At 42.6% G+C, this 17,287-nt stretch overlaps 1 protein-coding gene across 2 annotated transcripts in view; it reads right to left on the bottom strand.

Moving 5' to 3' along the window:
• The window catches only part of CDIN1 (CDAN1 interacting nuclease 1), a 685,937-nt gene that overhangs the window by 378,501 nt on the left and 290,149 nt on the right, over positions 1–17,287 (bottom strand). The window lies entirely within an intron of this gene.

Here is a 17,287-nt window from a genome sequence, read left to right as displayed (position 1 = left end):
GAAGGCAGCTCGGTTTTGGAGAGAGGTGGTCTAACTTATCAACTATCGTCTTCAGCTGACTCTCCCAATCTCTGCAGAGCTGGCACTGATGGGAATTCAGGACAATGAGCAGAGACCTTGATGCACTAAACTGTTGCTAGCCTATTTGTTCTATTAAACTAAGAGGGAAATCATTCTCAAGTGGAATGCCCGTTCCCCTCCCTCCGTGGGTTCTTGGGAAAAATCTTTACGCTGTCCTTCCTATGTACAAATTAACTTACATTAACAGGAATTGCCCTAGAAATTTGACAAGGCATGGCAGCCATGGACAGCCTAGGCAGAGGGGTTTCTTGGTCCTGTTGCTGGTATGGTTGCAATACCTTTTTATCTGTTCTAGTAGGAGCTCTGGTTCGGGCACCGCTTTCCTTATGAGTTGAGTTGCACCTTTAATTCTATATGTGAGTGTTTATATAATGTGGACTTTGAGTCCTTTAGTGATGTCTGTATGTGATGTGATGTCTGTATGTAACGTAACTCTTGAATGTGTCCATGCTATGGACTTTGTACCATGCCTTTGTTTCAAAAAAGGAACATTCTGTTTGTTAAAGTAAACTTTTTGTCTTCTATGGAATTTTGCACACAGGGCTTTGTCATTCTCCTGTTTCACTATAAAATCATCAACAATGATTCAAACTTCTGTCAAGAGGTGTAGCAATTACCACCATTTACATCAGACCCAAAAACTTCAGCCACTTTTCAAGTTAAAGCATCTAAATAGCATGAGGAACACTGACAAAAACCACCAATGACTCAACCTATTTAGTAATGGATCACATACATAAACTGAATGGTTATGTTCTCTTGGATTGATTATGTCCAACACAATATAATTTATGGAACATGCGGTTATCACAACACGTTTTTGCTTCAGAACAAGACTTTTGTACAAAGTAATAATTGTGTTCTCCCAAAACCTTCACAGGGCAGAGGAGCTGGAGCCTATAAAGTGAGAAAGCACTGAGATAATATTGGATGTACAACTGCATCTAAGACACAAGCACTGAAAGCTGTCTGTGCCAGATGACACCTGAAAATGTCTCCAGCAGTGACCTATGGGAACAGAATGCCCTCTGAGATTAAGCAATACGCAAATGCTGACGGCGATGTTCCTCACTCCATATACATTAAACAGAACCATCCGCATACATACAGTATGTATGAAGATTTTCAAGAATCGTCTGACCAAAAGTTCAACACTGGGACTGATTAACCATTGAAGACCAGGCCTATTCTGACATTTCTCTCCTACACGTAAAAATCTGTATTTTTTTTTTGCTGGAAAATTACTTAGAACCTCCAAACATTATATATTTCTTTTAGCAGAGAACAAAATGGTGGTTGTTGCAATTTTTTGTCACATGGTATTTCAGCAGCATTTTTTGCAAATGCAATTTTTTTATAAAAAATACAGATTAATTTTATTGTAAAAAACACAATATATAACCCTAGATTTTGATAAAATATGATGTTACGGCAAGTAAATAGATACCCAACAAGTCATGCTTTAAAAATGTGCATGCTCGTGGAATGGTGACAAACTAATACTTAAAAATCTCCATTGGCGATGCTTTAACCTCTTGCCGACCGCCCACCGTAGTATTACTGCGGCAGGGCGGCTCGGCTGCGCAAAATCACGTAGTACTACTGTTTAGACAGAGCGGGAGGCGGGCCGTGGGAGGCGAAACTGACAGAAGACCGCCTGCTTATGTAAACAAAGCAGGTGAGTCTTCTGTGAGACAGGAAGGGAGAGATCAGAAGCTGAAACTTTCGATCTCTCTGTGCCTGTCACAGAACCATTCCCCCACACAGTTCGTAAGCATACTTAGGTATACATTAACCCCTTTGATCACCCCCAGTGTTAACCCCTTCCCTGCCAGTGTCATTTATACAGTAACAGTGCATACTATTTAGCACTGATTACTGTATTAATATCACTGGTCCCCAAAAAGTGTCAAAAGTGTCAGGGGCCGGATCTTGTCCGCCACAATGTCGCAGTCCTGAAAAAAAAACGCTGATCGCCGCAATTACTAATAAAAACAAAAAAATAAATAAAAATTCCAAAAATCTATCCCGTAGTTTGTAAACGCTATAACTTTTGCGCAAACCAATTAAAAATGGATTTTTGTAAGATCTTACCGTAAAATCCTTTTCTCTTAGCTCATTGACAGACGTAGTCCTCGGTGATACACCACCTTCGGGTTATGTTGCCTCCACAGGAGCAGGACTAGACAGGAAATTAAAAAGCTCTGGCCACACCCTAGGGGCAGTCCCAGAGGGTATATCCTCTCTCTCTCTGCCTCAGCAAATCAGTTATGTGAAAAAGCAGTCTTTAGAGATTTAACCCAACCCAACTCAAAAAAACAGAGGGGCGGGGACTACGTCTGTCAATGAGCTAAGAGAAAAGGATTTTACGGTAAGATCTTACAAAAATCCATTTTTCTCTAGCGCTCATTGACAGACGTAGTCCTCGGTGATACACCACCTTCGGGACGTCCCAGAGCAGTATCACAACTGAGGGGTGGGAAAATGAAATCAAATCCCAATCTAGAAGGCCCAACCGGTGCCAACTAGAAGTTTACAATGCTCATCCTTAATGATGAGACTCAACAAAAAAGAAAAACATTTTTTTTTTTTTTTTTTTCAAACAGAAAAAAAACCCTCGAGGTAGACCACCGGTCTCCTCAAATTGCGGCCTGCAAAACCTTGCGGCCAAATGAGGCATCCGCCGATGCCGTCACATCAATTTTATAGAATTTTGTAAAGGTATGTACCGACGACCAGGTGGCAGCCTTACATACCTGGACCACTGACGCCTGCTGGCGAAAGGCCCAGGAAGTACTGAGCGCTCGAGTGGAGTGCGCCCTAACAGGGAACGGAGGACTCTGACCCTTAATAGAATAAGCCTGTACCACCGTTTGTCTAATCCATTTGGCAATGGTCGCGGCAGATGCAGGCAAACCCTTTCTGGGGCCATCCGTGATCACAAAAAGTGAATCCGTCTTACGGAATGATTCCGTAGCTTTCAGGTATACCCTGATTGCCCGAACCACATCTAAGGAATGCAACGCATGTTCCCGATGATGCTTGGGCTGAGGACACAAGGAAGGTAGTACAATATCTTCATTCAGATGAAAATCTGAAACCACCTTAGGAAGAAAAGATGGCTTAGGATGAAGTACTACCTTATCCCTATGAATCACTAGGTATGGGGACTGGCATGACAATGCAGCCAGTTCTGACACCCTGCGAGCAGAAGTAATAGCCACCAAGAAGGCCACCTTCTGGGATAAAGTAAGCAAGGGAATCTCCCTGATGTTTTCAAAGGGAGGTTTCTGTAGAACCGACAAAACCAAATTAAGATCCCAGGGCGGTAAGGGCGCGCGAACTGGTGGAGCCAGGTGCCGCACCCCCTGGATGAAATTCCGCACCAAGGACTTTGCAAAAAGGCCAATATTCGAGTCACCGAATAGGTACGTGGAGGAAATCCTAAAGATTCGCACCACGCAATATAAGTCTTCCATGTGTGATAATAGACCTTGCTGGAAGTCGCTTTCCTTGCTTTAATAAGGGTAGGAATGACTGAAGTAGACAAACCTCTGTCCTTCAGTACTTGGGTCTCAATGGCCAGGCCATTAAACCCAGCGACTGTAAAGCATGATGGTAAATTGGTCCTTGAGACCACAGACACTCCCTGAGACGAAGTTCCCACGGAACGTCTGCGACTAGCATGTCCAAGTCGGCCAGGCCGGCTTGAGGAGGCCAGCCTAGAATTTCTAGGACCACTGGCGCTGATAGAATCTGAACCAGGCGTCCCTAGAGGTATCTGGCCCCGACCATCCGAGAAAGTCTGGTCGTTTTCTGTTCCCACACATTTATCAGATACCTGATTGTTATCAGGAAGGGTGATCTTTTCTGGTTGAACCTCAGGGACCGAAGTCATCCGACTAGAGGCTACTTGGCCTATCTGGTCAACCAGATCCGATTCCTGTGAGGTATAGGGACTAATCTTAGGAAAAGGTAAAGGAAAAGATCTATTCAGGGAACGGTAACTACCGCTTCCTGTAGTGCTTAAAGTGCTTAAATGTTGGAAGGGAAGAATCGCACCGGTAGTAGTGGTTGATGCTCGATCTAATGTCCTGAGTACCGGTGAAAACGTCCCCCCACCCTGAAACCGGGTGGGGGCGCACCTTCAGGCTGTGTACTCCTTTGCTTCGGGTTTGGCTGGGTTGGTCCTCTGCTTGTCCGACCAGCCCTTCTTGAACCCTCCTGGAGGAGTCTTGCCTTTCCCGCTAGTACCAGCCGGGCGCCCTTTATGGGCGGTAAAGAAAGGTCCTCGCTTGTTGCGAGGTCCCTTAGCTTTTGCAGCCTGTGGCAAAAAAGTGCTCTTGCCCCCAGTGGCATCCTTAATGATTTCATCTAGGTTGGCCCCAAATAGACGATTCCCCTGAAAAGGGAGATTTGTCAAGGTCTTCTTGGAACCTAGGTCAGCTGACCAGCATTTTAACCACAGCACACGTCTGAGGATCACCGCTGACATAGATGCATGCCCTAATAAGGGAATAGTGTCCAAGGCTGCGTCACAGATAAACTGTAGCCCTTCTATAATCTGTTCCATCAAATCAGATGTCTCCTGGGGAATATCCTTTCCCCTAAGGTCTTGGCGTACCATTTTCGACCATTCCGTAAGTGTCTGGGAAACTAGACCAATAACAATTACTGGTCTAAATGCTGACCCTATCAGAGAGAAGATGGTGCGGGACTCTGCTTCCATCTTTCGATCCACCGGATCCTTAAAGGACGAAGTGTCCTCCACTGGGATAACCGTGGCTTTATTCAGCCTGGAAATAGGTGGATCCACCACTGGTGGTACCGTCCATTTCTTAATGATGGATTCCTCAAACGGATAGCGTCTAGCAATACGCTTGGAAATAGTAAAGGTACGCTTAGAATGTTCCCATTCTCCTTTAATCTGATTACCGAAACATTTGGGTACAGGAAAAACCTTCACCGTTTTGATGGGCTTATTAGTACCAAAAGGAATCTCTGTTTCAGTTGCCTCTGCCGGTAAAGCCTCAAGTTTTAAGGTTTCCTGCACTGCCACAACTAGTGCGTCCACCAATGCTTCTTCCTGAATTATAGCAGGAGAAGAAGCGTCCTCCTCACTGTCTGAGGGGGCTTTACCTGGGATAACAGCCCTTGCAGAGGAACCTGCAACTGCAGTGACCATCTCTGAATCTGAGTCAGAGGTGTCAGATAGTATAGGGGTAGGCGGGGGTCGCTTCCTTGACCCCCGTCCCTGACAGGCCGCCTCCACCCGAGCCACCATAGACTCCAAAATTGCTGTAAATGACTCTACACTCTGTGCACCGGCGGGTCCCGTGGCCCCCTCGAGGGAAACAGGTGGGGGAATATGTGTGGCAGGGTCCATGATAATTCCAGTCACTTCCTGGATAATATAATTCAAAAATAAAAAAACTTCTCTTTTTTTTTTTTTTCAGACCCCCAGCGCCACAAAAAACCCCTTAGTGTTACCTGCTAGGGATCCCTATCGATCGAGAGAGAGAGAGATAGACCCCCAGGCTCACCACTTGATGCTCAGAGTTTAACTGCAACAGGTTACAACGCTGTCTTGACAAACAGGAAGTCTTTTGGCTGGCTGCCCAGGAAGAAAGGAGGCGGCTCCGCCCCTCTGCACGCCTTCCGGCGCCTCCCCAAGCTCCACGAGGTGTTTGGATCACCTCAAACATGGCCGCCCCCATGCTGGAGACACGAGGCTACGCCAAAATGGCGGCTCGTGCGATCCAGCAAAAAAAATGGCGGCGGCCTGTACTGAATAGCGGTGTGCTGCAGGGCACACAACACTCTCTCTGCATGGGGATTTGGCGTGGTTGGCGGTACCGGCCCTGGCGGACCGCATGGCCATTCGGGAGGCCTGCTAATAGCTGGAGATCTGATTAGGAAGGCAGTCTACATGTCCGTGGCTTCTGACTGGTAGGTAGCTTATTCTTATCACCGTAAGATTCCCAGAATGCCACAGATTACATCTTTTTAACATGTATACAATTAGATTGTTAGCTCCCAAACCAAGCCTCCTGGCTTTTTTGCACATAAAATCACACTCAAAATAGGATCTGTGTCATGTTATAGGATAGAGAGGGACTCTATCTTACCATACAGAGAGGGGCCCGCGTTCACCACAAGACCCGTCAGGGGAAAAGGGGGAACATACTACTCACCATACCGGAACCAGGCGGGCACCAACTCCTGACAGTACCCCTCTCCACCGGGGCGGGAGGGCTGTCGACCGATACGGACGCCGTGACTCATGGTCTTTGGCGTTTCAGCGAGACGTTTAACTCGCGGGGTCAGTCCTTTAATGGGACTTTGTCGCGGCCGACCCAGCGCGGAGCTATGGCCTGCACGCGCTCGTAGGCTGAACTGGGGTGACCACCGGATCTCAACATCCAGCCCGTCGCCCAGTTCAGCTTTCTTGCTTGAAGATCTCACAGGAACACTGGAGAAAAAAAGCGGTCTAAAAAATCCTTTAAGAAAAAATTCTTGCCAGGACCTAAGATCCCAGCAAGGTATCTAGGTCCTTACTCCTAACTAGACAGAAAATAACTGATTTGCTGAGGCAGAGAGAGAGAGGATATACCCTCTGGGACTGCCCCTAGGGTGTGGCCAGAGCTTTTTAATTTCCTGTCTAGTCCTGCTCCTGTGGAGGCAACATAACCCGAAGGTGGTGTATCACCGAGGACTACGTCTGTCAATGAGCGCTAGAGAAAATACGCTTTTTGGGATTTGTTTTACCAAAAATATGTAGCAGTATACAAATTGGCCTAAACTTATTAAAACATTAGATTTTTAAATTTTTTTAATGGGAATGTTTTATAGCAGAAGGTAAAAAATATGGCGGTTTTTTCAAAATTGTCGCTCTTTTTTTGTTTATAGCACAAAATCTAAAAGCCACAGGAGGTGATCAAATACCACCAAAAGAAAGCTCTATTTGTGGGAAAAAAAGGACATAAATTGTATTTGGGTACAGCGTTGCATGACCACGCAATTTTTTGTTAAAGTAACGCAGTGCCGAATCGCTAAAAATGGCCTGGTCATTAAGGGGGGTAAAACCTTCCGGAGCTGAAGTGGTTAAAATTCTTTACAGGTTACCAATTCAGAGTAACAAAGGGGGTCAGGAGCTAGAATTATTGCGCTCGCTATAATGATCACAGTGATATCTCATATGCATGGTGTGAACGCAATTTACATATGTATGTGCGACCTACGTATGCATTCACGGGGACGGGGGCATTTTAAAAACAAAATGTATTTATTTTATTTAAAAAAATTTATTTTTACCACTGTTGATTTAATCCAGAAAAAAATGGCTATTTACACTTTTTTCCTAACCGGAAGTGACAAAATGCTCCTTGCTTCCAGCCTCCTTGGTCCTGGTTTATAGAGATAATTAGGGATGTTCCAGTCCCCAGTCACCTCTATTGTTAAAACGCAGGAATCGCCAGATCGGATGAGACCGGAAAAGCATGGGGGGGGGACCCCACTTGTATGGCTGACAGCTGCAGCCATGGACCTGGTATAACTGCTTCAACACAGTGATGTACATGTAAGTGACTGTGCGTCAAGTGGTTAATGAAAATAAAAAAATAAGGCAAACAAAAAGGGTGCAGATAGCTTGAGCAATAGAAAAGGATTAATTTACTCATTTCAATGAGGGAGTGAAGTTTGGAATCTTACTGACTATGATGCATATTAGCTCCTATACTGCCGTGTGTCTCAAACTTTTTAAGGCATCCTTTAAAATATAGACAATCTAAAGACACCCTTTAAAATTATGGACAGTCTCCAGGTACCCCATTCTAAAATGTTTTTAGCTTTACATAATGCGGCAACATCCACACGGAGGACTATTCTTTATTTATTCTTCCAAAGCAAATACACTTTTGCAAACTAGTTCTGACTAGTATTCCAATGTTTCTCTTCTCCTTCAATTTCTCTCCGTCAGATAATGAGACCCCAGTTCTGAGAGAGACAGGCAGAGGAGGGTCAAACAAGGATGCTGTGGAGGCAACAGACATTCTCCTTATTAACAGATAAAGTCATTGGTTGTTAGGATTCCAATGTCTAGAAAGTCATAATGTTGCATAATGAAAACTTGTGGCTTTGTGTAACTAAAAGGCAGGCTTCACCCACCTGCTGGCTTGTATACAATTTTTGATAAATTTTTAGGCATTTTGCCAAGGCACCCCTGAAGAAACCTCAAGGCACCCTGGTTGAAAAAGGCTGCTATACTGTATGCTCAGCTCCAGTTTTCAACATTAGTCCTTGTGTGGTCAATAAGCCAGTAATCTTGTATTATATTTTGTAATGTTCAAGCATAACATGTAAAAGGGAAATCTAGGTGTGTTTATAGATGCCTCAGCTCTGCTAAATCACTTTAATTTTGAGTTACTCTAGTGATAACCTTTATGGTACAGTGCATAGAGTAGTATTTGAATTAAAAGCTCACCTTAAGTAAAAAAAAAATGTAATTTAAAAACAAACCTGAAGACAGAAAGCCTTTGATAGGGCTCAGACAATCCCAATTGTCAGGTCTTCCTTGGTAAGGTAAACACAACTTGATCTCTCTTAAGATCCTAAATCACCCTGTTGTAGGTCTCACAGTCAAGCTCCACTTTTGGACTACTGCCCTGGCTCCCACACTACCGTGCGAAGCCCTATGACCCTGGTCTTGGTATTACCACACTTCCCTGAGTTTTTAGGACCCTCAGTTCCAGACACTGATACAAAAGGGCATTTTCATGCTGTCCCATTTCACCTGTCAAAATAGAGTGATAAATCGCGACAAACTTACATCATCGTACTCTACTGAGCTAGATTTCATGCAACATTTTCAACTTAGCTATCTATCTCAGATTTTTACCAGACACTTCTAAAGTGATCCACACTAGGACCCCATTTTAAACATTATGCATAGCTCAAGCCCCAATCCAACATTCTTTATCCTTACCTTACTCATCCTTAACTAAAGAGGGCCACCAACAAGACCTCTCATTCTTGCATAAAGGGGAAGAAGAATACATTTTTCCAGGCCCAAAAAGACTGCATTATCTTCTTTGCACACACAGATTTCCTGGTCAACAAATATCAAGAGAATGCATACAAAAGGTTGACACAATGGTATAGGACCCCTCAAAAACTACAGCTGTAAATCAGCTAAACCCCTAGGTGTCCAAACTATAATGGTGCTGCCATAAGGCACATATTTGGGGACTGCCCCCGGCTACAGGATTCTTGGAACATAGTAAAAGCCCCTATTGCAAACTTGACTGGTGTGTCGCCCATGGACAAACCAACAGCCTATTTACTTCACTTTACGATACACTTCTCTCGATAAAGAATGAAAAACTTTTCCTCAATCATCTTTCCACTGCAGCTAAGGCATGTATACCCACAATGTGGGAAAAAAAAAAGTCTGTTATTTTCCCTAAGCTTGTCTGGTCCTCAAAAAGTTGTCTGATTTCTTCATCAATAAAATATATTATAAAAAATACGTTTCTCAGCACATCCTGGATAGAAGTTGGCTAGGCTTTTAGATGCATCTCTGGAACTTAAAGTCCAACCACATCCAAATCATTTGTTCCTTTGTTTTTTGGGTGGAGTGTGCAAGGGTTAGAACCGGACAAGTTTTTATTCCTGTATGTGTGCCCATTTTGGAGATTTCCCCTAACTTCCTGCACCAGGGACATAAGAAGTAAATGAATGTGTCCTAAGTAACAGTATATGATATTCAATAGACCAGGTGTCTCTGCTGGAGCATGAGCCCCGTAACTAAAAGGAAATGGTTTCGGGTTAACTGAATTTTTATTATTATTTTCTTTTGAATTTTTTAAAACTGATGTAATATGTTTTTTTAAATACAATCATGTGAAATAGTAAGTACACCCCCATAGAATATTGTTGACTTCATCGTATTTGAATAAACATCAGATCTCAATTCAAGCAGTAACTACAGATAATGGGGACATACTTGAACAAATGACACATAAAAATGATGCAATGTATTTCATTCTCTAATTTAAACAAAGATGGATATTTGAATTAAGGAAAAAGTACATTTACCACTTCAAATTCATTAAAATAGAATAGAATCAGGTGTTCCAGGTGCCAACCAGTGGAAACCTATTATGGAGTATGCAGGGCCTGGGCTTTTCTTTGCTAATAATGTGTGGTATCATCATGCAAAGAACAAAAAATCTCTAACGCTCTCAGAAAGAAGGTTTTGGATGTCTGGTAAGAGATTTAAAAAGAGTCTGGTAAGGAATTTAAAAAGATCACCAAATGCTTTAAAATCAATCATTAGGAATATAGTCTACATGTGGCATTGATTTCAAACAAATGCTTTGTTGTTCAAGACTGGTCACCCCAGGAGCTGACTATAGGATGATAAAAAGTCTTCAAGGACTCCAAAATTTCATTGTGGAATCTGCAGGTAACTCTTGCAACAGCTGGTGTCAAAGTACATGCATATACATTCAGAAAGAGATTGTAACAATTTAACCTGCATGGAAGGTGTGTCAGGAAAACACCATTGCTGTCCAAAAAAGAATATTATAACAAGACTACAGTCTGCAACTAAACATATAGGCAAAGACCTTCAGCAGCAAAGAGTTGTAAACTGAAGATTGCAAGACCGAACTGTTTGGCCACAGTAAGAGTAGACCTGTTTAGTGCAAAATGAAGACATCATTTCATGAGTACAACACCATATTAACTGTTTAGCATAGTGGTGGAAATGTTATGGTTTGGGGTTGCTTTTGCTGCTTTAGGACCGTGGCATTTTGCCATAAAGAAGAGGAACAGGCGCCGCTGAGTGTAGCATAAACTTTTATTACATGACAAATTATAATAGTACCTCACATAGAGATATCCTTGAGTCCGTGTTCCATGTCCTAGATCACTTCCTGTGTGCAGTCTCTCCGCATCCCGACTGGCCCGCAGCCAGGTGATGACAGTACAGGAAGGACCGTAGAGGAGCTGGATCAAGTGAAGGCAGCGGTGAACCGCAAGCCCTCCGGAAGTGACGTAACGCGCTTTGGAGCATGCGCGCTAGGCTCCTTCATCAGACGCATTTTGCCATCATCAACTAAAAATTCTACATTATATATCTAAGAGTGCTTGATGAGAATCTAAGGCCACTCTCCACAGGTTCTATGGATGCCTAGAGTTCCTCCAGATGTTGGTAGTGGTTCCTTGAGCTGTGCCTTACTGATCTCCCATATGGAGGTGACTACATAGTTCCAGGACCAACATCACTTGGTAAGCCAGCCACATGGCACCATTGATCATTTTAGATGTCTTTTAGATTTTTAGGTGCCATTTTGACCACCACAGTAAGGGTTGCATTCTATCCACTGACCACCAATGTAAGGGACATTTTTCCCACTGACCAGTGGACAAAATGGTTTTAGGGAGTGTCAACACAGGGCTATGGGCTGTGATTGCACACCGCCAATCAGCAGGTCCTGCCATGAATCATTGGCCAGAGCTTTCTGACAAATGCTATGAAGAAGCAGGCAACGCAATGGGTACGTTGCTTTGCCTGTGTGGTCCGCCCACCTGCAGTACATTACGGGCGGTCGGTCCACAACTGGTTAATAGTAAAAGAGTCCCTCCTATTGGATCACGTTGCACATTGACATACACAAACATACAGCTTTTTCTTCAGAGCAGAACAGGTAGGAATCTGAAATAAAATGTATTCAAATCCTAGCAATGTACACTGATTATCCAGAGGGGAATTTATTTTCTGGCTCTAGAGTGCCTGCAGCTACAGAAGTCTTGTTCCCTGTTTTAATGCTCTTTAAGGCTAAGTTTACACTAGCTTCAAAAGTGTTTTTGAAGCACCACAAATGCCTGTCAAAATTGTGTGCACTGTAGCGCCCATTGTTGTTTACATGGTAACGTTAGCATTGCATCGCGTTGCCTAAAAATTGATTTGACATGTTTGCCAGGCTTTAGAGCTTCCCAAATGCTTCCATTGATGTAAGCGTAAAACACGCTACAAACTTGCCAGAAACGCCCCCTTTGGCATTTGAGATGCGCTTAGCAAGTGTTATTAGCGGAGATCCTCTTATCATGCAAAAGAAAACCAACACAGAGGGGGTGTCCGGAAAGCATTTTTTAATTTGACACAAACGTGCTGAAAACACATAAAAAATTATTAACATGTCTTAACTCATTAAGTGCGTTAATGGGTGCTCAAATTTCTTTGCATGTCTAAATGAGCCCTTTGAGGCAGCCATTCTATTCAGATTTGCCTGTCAGCTTTTCAGGTCGATCTAAACAATATCTCAGCATCAGTCATTGGATAGGTAGAAGTGAAGGAACACATCCATTTACATCTGATGTAAGAGAGGAAGTGTGAAAAAAAAAAAAAAACACAAGGTTTGCATCTTTTTCCGTTTTTTTTCTAACCAAACTGTGAGGGATTGGAGGTAAAAGGATGTATGTACGGTTGCATCTGAGTGATAACTTAAGTAAAAAAGCATGTCCCCTGCCAGCATGCTGCAGAGTGGTACCTTTGTTCTCTGTGGGGAAGTGGTTATTTCACTGCCGAGGTCTGACACATCCCCTATTGAGTCAGACACTAATTGGAGAACTCTGGTTCTGACTTAGCAGGCTTGGTCCTCTGCAAAGCGATCACTACCTCTCCATAGAGAGCAAAGACTCCCACTCTGTAGCATTCTGCCTGGACACAGGCTTTTCTACTACACAATATTTAAGTAAAGCAAACTGTCGGACATTAAACACTTTCTTGCTTTGATGCATCTGGAATGTGCATCAAAGTTGAGCTTTAACTTTACATTTTATTACAGGTCTGCTTAAAAAGTTTACCAAAGGCTTGACACCCTTTTTAAATGAGCAAGAGGTGGACTTGGTTATAATCTGGTGTACGGGATCAGAGGGGTGAACAGCCGGCTCAGAGACAGTCCAGTGAAATTAAATAGGCTTTTATTCAACAAAAAGGCAAAACAAGCAAAAGAAACGACAGTCTTGTCTTGTAACACAAAACCACAGCAGGGTAAAGCACAGTCTTTGCAGCAAACAGGCTTAAAAGGCAACTTTTCAAACAGCTCTTAACCAGAGCTACAGTCTCTCATCAGGCTTGGGCTCACCAGTACAGGTCACAGATAACAATGACGCTTTTCCTCTCAGCGTGCTGGTATCTTCAGTCCTAGCAAGCAGCTCTCAACAAACAGCTCCTCACACAGCTTCACACACAGCTCCACTGACACTTTCTGATCAGGGGCTTAATAAGCAGGTCTGCAAGGGAAGTCCCTGCCCTCTATAAATAACCCTCTCTTCAGCCTGTCCCAGGCTGACTCTCTACACTGGCTATAACCTTAAAATAATACGCGTAAATAAACTAACCTAGTATACATGGGTAACGTCATCTAGAGTAACATAACATGTCACATGTGTCAGTGTTGCTTGTATTGACAATGAGGTGCTCAATGATCTATTAGAACCTTTGCACTCGCCTCCAAGAGGCTTACCTGATTAAAAAAAAAAAAAAAAAGTCCAGAGAAAGCCTGGTTAAAATGTGTTTTATCCAGATGACGACATTATCCTACCATACTGTTACTATTTGCTTTGCCAGTTGAAATTAAACTAGGCGGAGAAAAGGGAATAGCTCAATCTATTACCGGTAAATGTAACACACTGGACATGTGGTAAAAAGATGTAGTGTAACAAGAGCCAAGAGACATTTGTCAAAATCCTGTGTCACAATGTGGGAGGGTTCTATACAGAAGGACCCATCACTGCTGCACTTGTCAGTGTAATTCCAGAAACATGGAGTTTGAACTCAATTTTATTTTTCACTCAAAATAAATTTGCATTTTCTCTTCCGAGAATGCCATTAAGAAAATTAAAAAAAGGGACAAAAAGGAAACAAAATCTCATTAGAAGGCACCATTTGTTGAGGGTGGAACGCAGTAAACAGTAATAAACGGCAGTCCTTATTGTTTCTGACACTGATGAGCTCCTGAGCAAATTTGTTTATTAATTAAAAAACGTTTTTTTTTTCCTATCCTCCCCTTTATTTTTTTTTCCTCTCTCTGAATGCACATCTCATTGAGTTCCAAAGATGCCCATACATCAAACTTCATCTCCGATGGAGATAATGCGCATCGGTAAAGCTGATTTTCCATGATGAATCTCAGAGCATATAAATTGGCTAATATCTGAAAACATTTACAGATACTAGAGGAATTGACTACTTCTAAGGGATGATGAATGGCTCATTCAAACGCCGGGAGACAGCTCTGCAAATCTCCCCGGCTTCCACAGCCCTCATTTGATTTTCCAATTTACTCCTTTTAAATTTATCTTCCCACTAAAAATAAAAAGTGCTGATATTTTTCCCTTGTGCTGCTCCAGGAGGTGACAGACAAGGGAGGGGGGAAGGCTATTCTGGCAGAACTAATCCCCTTCCACCTGCTACTGCTCACCTGGCAAGGGGGCCATCCACTGAGACCGGCAAACTATTACAGCAATGTGTCTCACACAACTCTGCATGGCATACAATTTAACTACTTCTACTGCTTAACCACTATGGAGGAAATTCATAAAGGCATTATGATATAATGTAACCATTTCAAAACCAGACAAATGTGTACATACATTATCCCCCAAAAGTGAGTACACCCTTCACATTTTTGTAAATATTTTATTCTTTATCTTTTCATGTGACAACAATGAAGAAAAAACACTTTTCTACAATGTAAAGTAGTGAGTGTACAGCTTGTATAACAGTGTATATTTGCTGTCCCCTCAAAATAACTCAACACACAGCCATTAATGTCTAAACTGCTGGCAACAAAATTTAGTACACTCCTAAGTGGAAATGTCCAAATTAGGCCCAAAATGTCAATAGTTTGTGTGGCCACCATTATTTTCCAGCACAGTCTTAACCCTCTTGGGCATTGAGTTCACCAGAGATTCACAGGTTGTTACTTGAGTCCTCTTCCACTCCTTCATGATAACATCACGGAGCTGGTGAATGTTAGAGACCTGGCGCTCCTTCACCTTTCATTTGAGAATGCCCCACAGATGCTCAATAGGGTTTAGATCTGGAGACATGCTTGGCCAATCCATCACCTTTACCCTTAGCTTCTTTAGCAAGGCAGTAGTCGTCTTGGAGGTGTGTTTGGGGTCGTTCTGTTGGAATACTGCCCTGCAGCCCAGTCTCTGGAGGGAGGGGATCATGCTCTGCTTCAGTAAGTCGCAGTACATGTTGGCATTCATGGTTCCCTCAATGAACTGTAGCTCCCCAGTGGAGGCAGCACTCATGGAGCCCCAGACCATAACACTCCCATCACCATGCTTGACTGTAGGCAAGACACTTTGTCTTTGTACTCCTCAGCTGGTTGCCGCTACACACACTTGACACCATCTGAACCAAATAAGTTTATTTTGGTCTCATCAAACCACAGGACATGGTTCCAGTAATCCATGTCAGTCTGCTTGTCTTCAGCAAACTGTTTGCAGGTTTTCTTGTGCATCATCTTTAGAAGAGGCCTTTTTTTTTTATGATGCAGTATGCGGCGTATGGTTTGAGCACTGTCAGGCTGATCCCCCACCCCTTCAACCTCTGTAGTAATGCTGGCAGCACTCATACATCTATTTCCCAAAGACAACCTCTGGATAGGATGCGGAGCATGTACACTCAACTTCTTTGGTCGACCATGGCTAGGCCTGTTCTGAGTAGAACCTGTCATGCTAAACCGCTGTATGGTCTTGGCCACCATGTTGCAGCTCAGTTTCAGGGTCTTCGCAATCTCCTTATAGCCTAGGTCATCTTTATGTAGAGCAACAATTCTTTTTTCAGATCCTCAGAGAGTTCTTTGCCATGAGGTGTCATGTTGAACTTAAAGTAACCAGTATGGGAGAGTGAAAGCGAGAACACCAAATTTATCACACCTGCTCCCCATTCACACCTGAAACCTTGTAACACTAACGAGTCAAATGACACCAGGGAGGGAAAATGACTAATTAAGCCCAATTTGGACATTTTCACTTTTACACTCCCTACTTTACATTGTAGCAAAGTGTAATTTCTTCAGTGTGGTCACACAAAAAGGTATAAGAAAATATTTACAAAAATGTGTACTCACTTTTGGGAGTCTAATCCTCTGTAGGTCAGTACTTGTACAAGGGAGGAGTTGTGAATTGTTAGTGCAAAGAAAAACCATTCACATAGTTCAGCAATTTCTGCCACATGTCGAGATGGCAGGCTTACTTTTCCATTCTCAGCATACTTAGGCACATAAAGGGATTTTCACAAGGACCATTAACATGTCTTGATTAGGTTAATATGGACCAGTAGCAAAGCAAAAATAATCACATATTCTTAATGAGCAATAAATTAGCTTTTAAGCAAGCATTTGAAGCAATCGGCCCTCAAAAAATCACAGCAGAGGCAGTGAATTTGGGGTTCAGTCCATTTCTGAAGAGTTTACAGCTCATGCGATTTGCTTACATTGGAAGGCTGGCACCCATCCAAGTCCCTGCTGTCAGAGGAAGCTACGGGAGAGAACTTTCCATTCTAGTGCCTTTGTTGTAATCTTTGGGGATGAATTTCTCCAAAGTGCCCGTAGCTGCCTTTTGTTTTACTTAAAAGAGGAACACCTAAACTTGTGCAGATGCACGAATACACAAAAAAAATAAATACATGTAATTTTGTGCATAAACCATTTGTACTGCTTAAAAATTTGCTTTATGGCAGCCACAAATGCATCTTTTACTATTTTATTTTGCTTTTTTAACCTAGTAATATTACCAATTCCCCTCATTTATATTACTAAAGAAAAAAGAAAACTGGTAAATATAGATTAGTAAAAGTTATAAAGCACATTATGTTGAGACACACGATATGTGTGCTTGAGGTTATTTTACTGGTTACTTTACCATGTGTGTTCCCCAATTCACATGTTTAGCACCCATTTGTTGTCTTGCAGAACATTTTTGCATATAGCACTAATACATTGATACTGCTAATTAGTGACAGATGTAAGAAGCATTTTAGTAATCATGGGCAACAGTGGCATTTTAAGCAGTTTATTTTACTGGACTATATTTGCAACATCCTCATCCCACAGGTGGGTAAGCAGATCAAAGTACAATTTTGTCTCTATATACACTTGACTTTTTTTTTTTTTTTTTTATA

Source organism: Pelophylax lessonae (genome assembly GCF_965119305.1).
Source record: "Pelophylax lessonae genome assembly, chromosome: 13".
NCBI lineage: Eukaryota > Metazoa > Chordata > Amphibia > Anura > Ranidae > Pelophylax > Pelophylax lessonae.
This window is presented reverse-complemented; position numbering and strand designations above follow the sequence as displayed.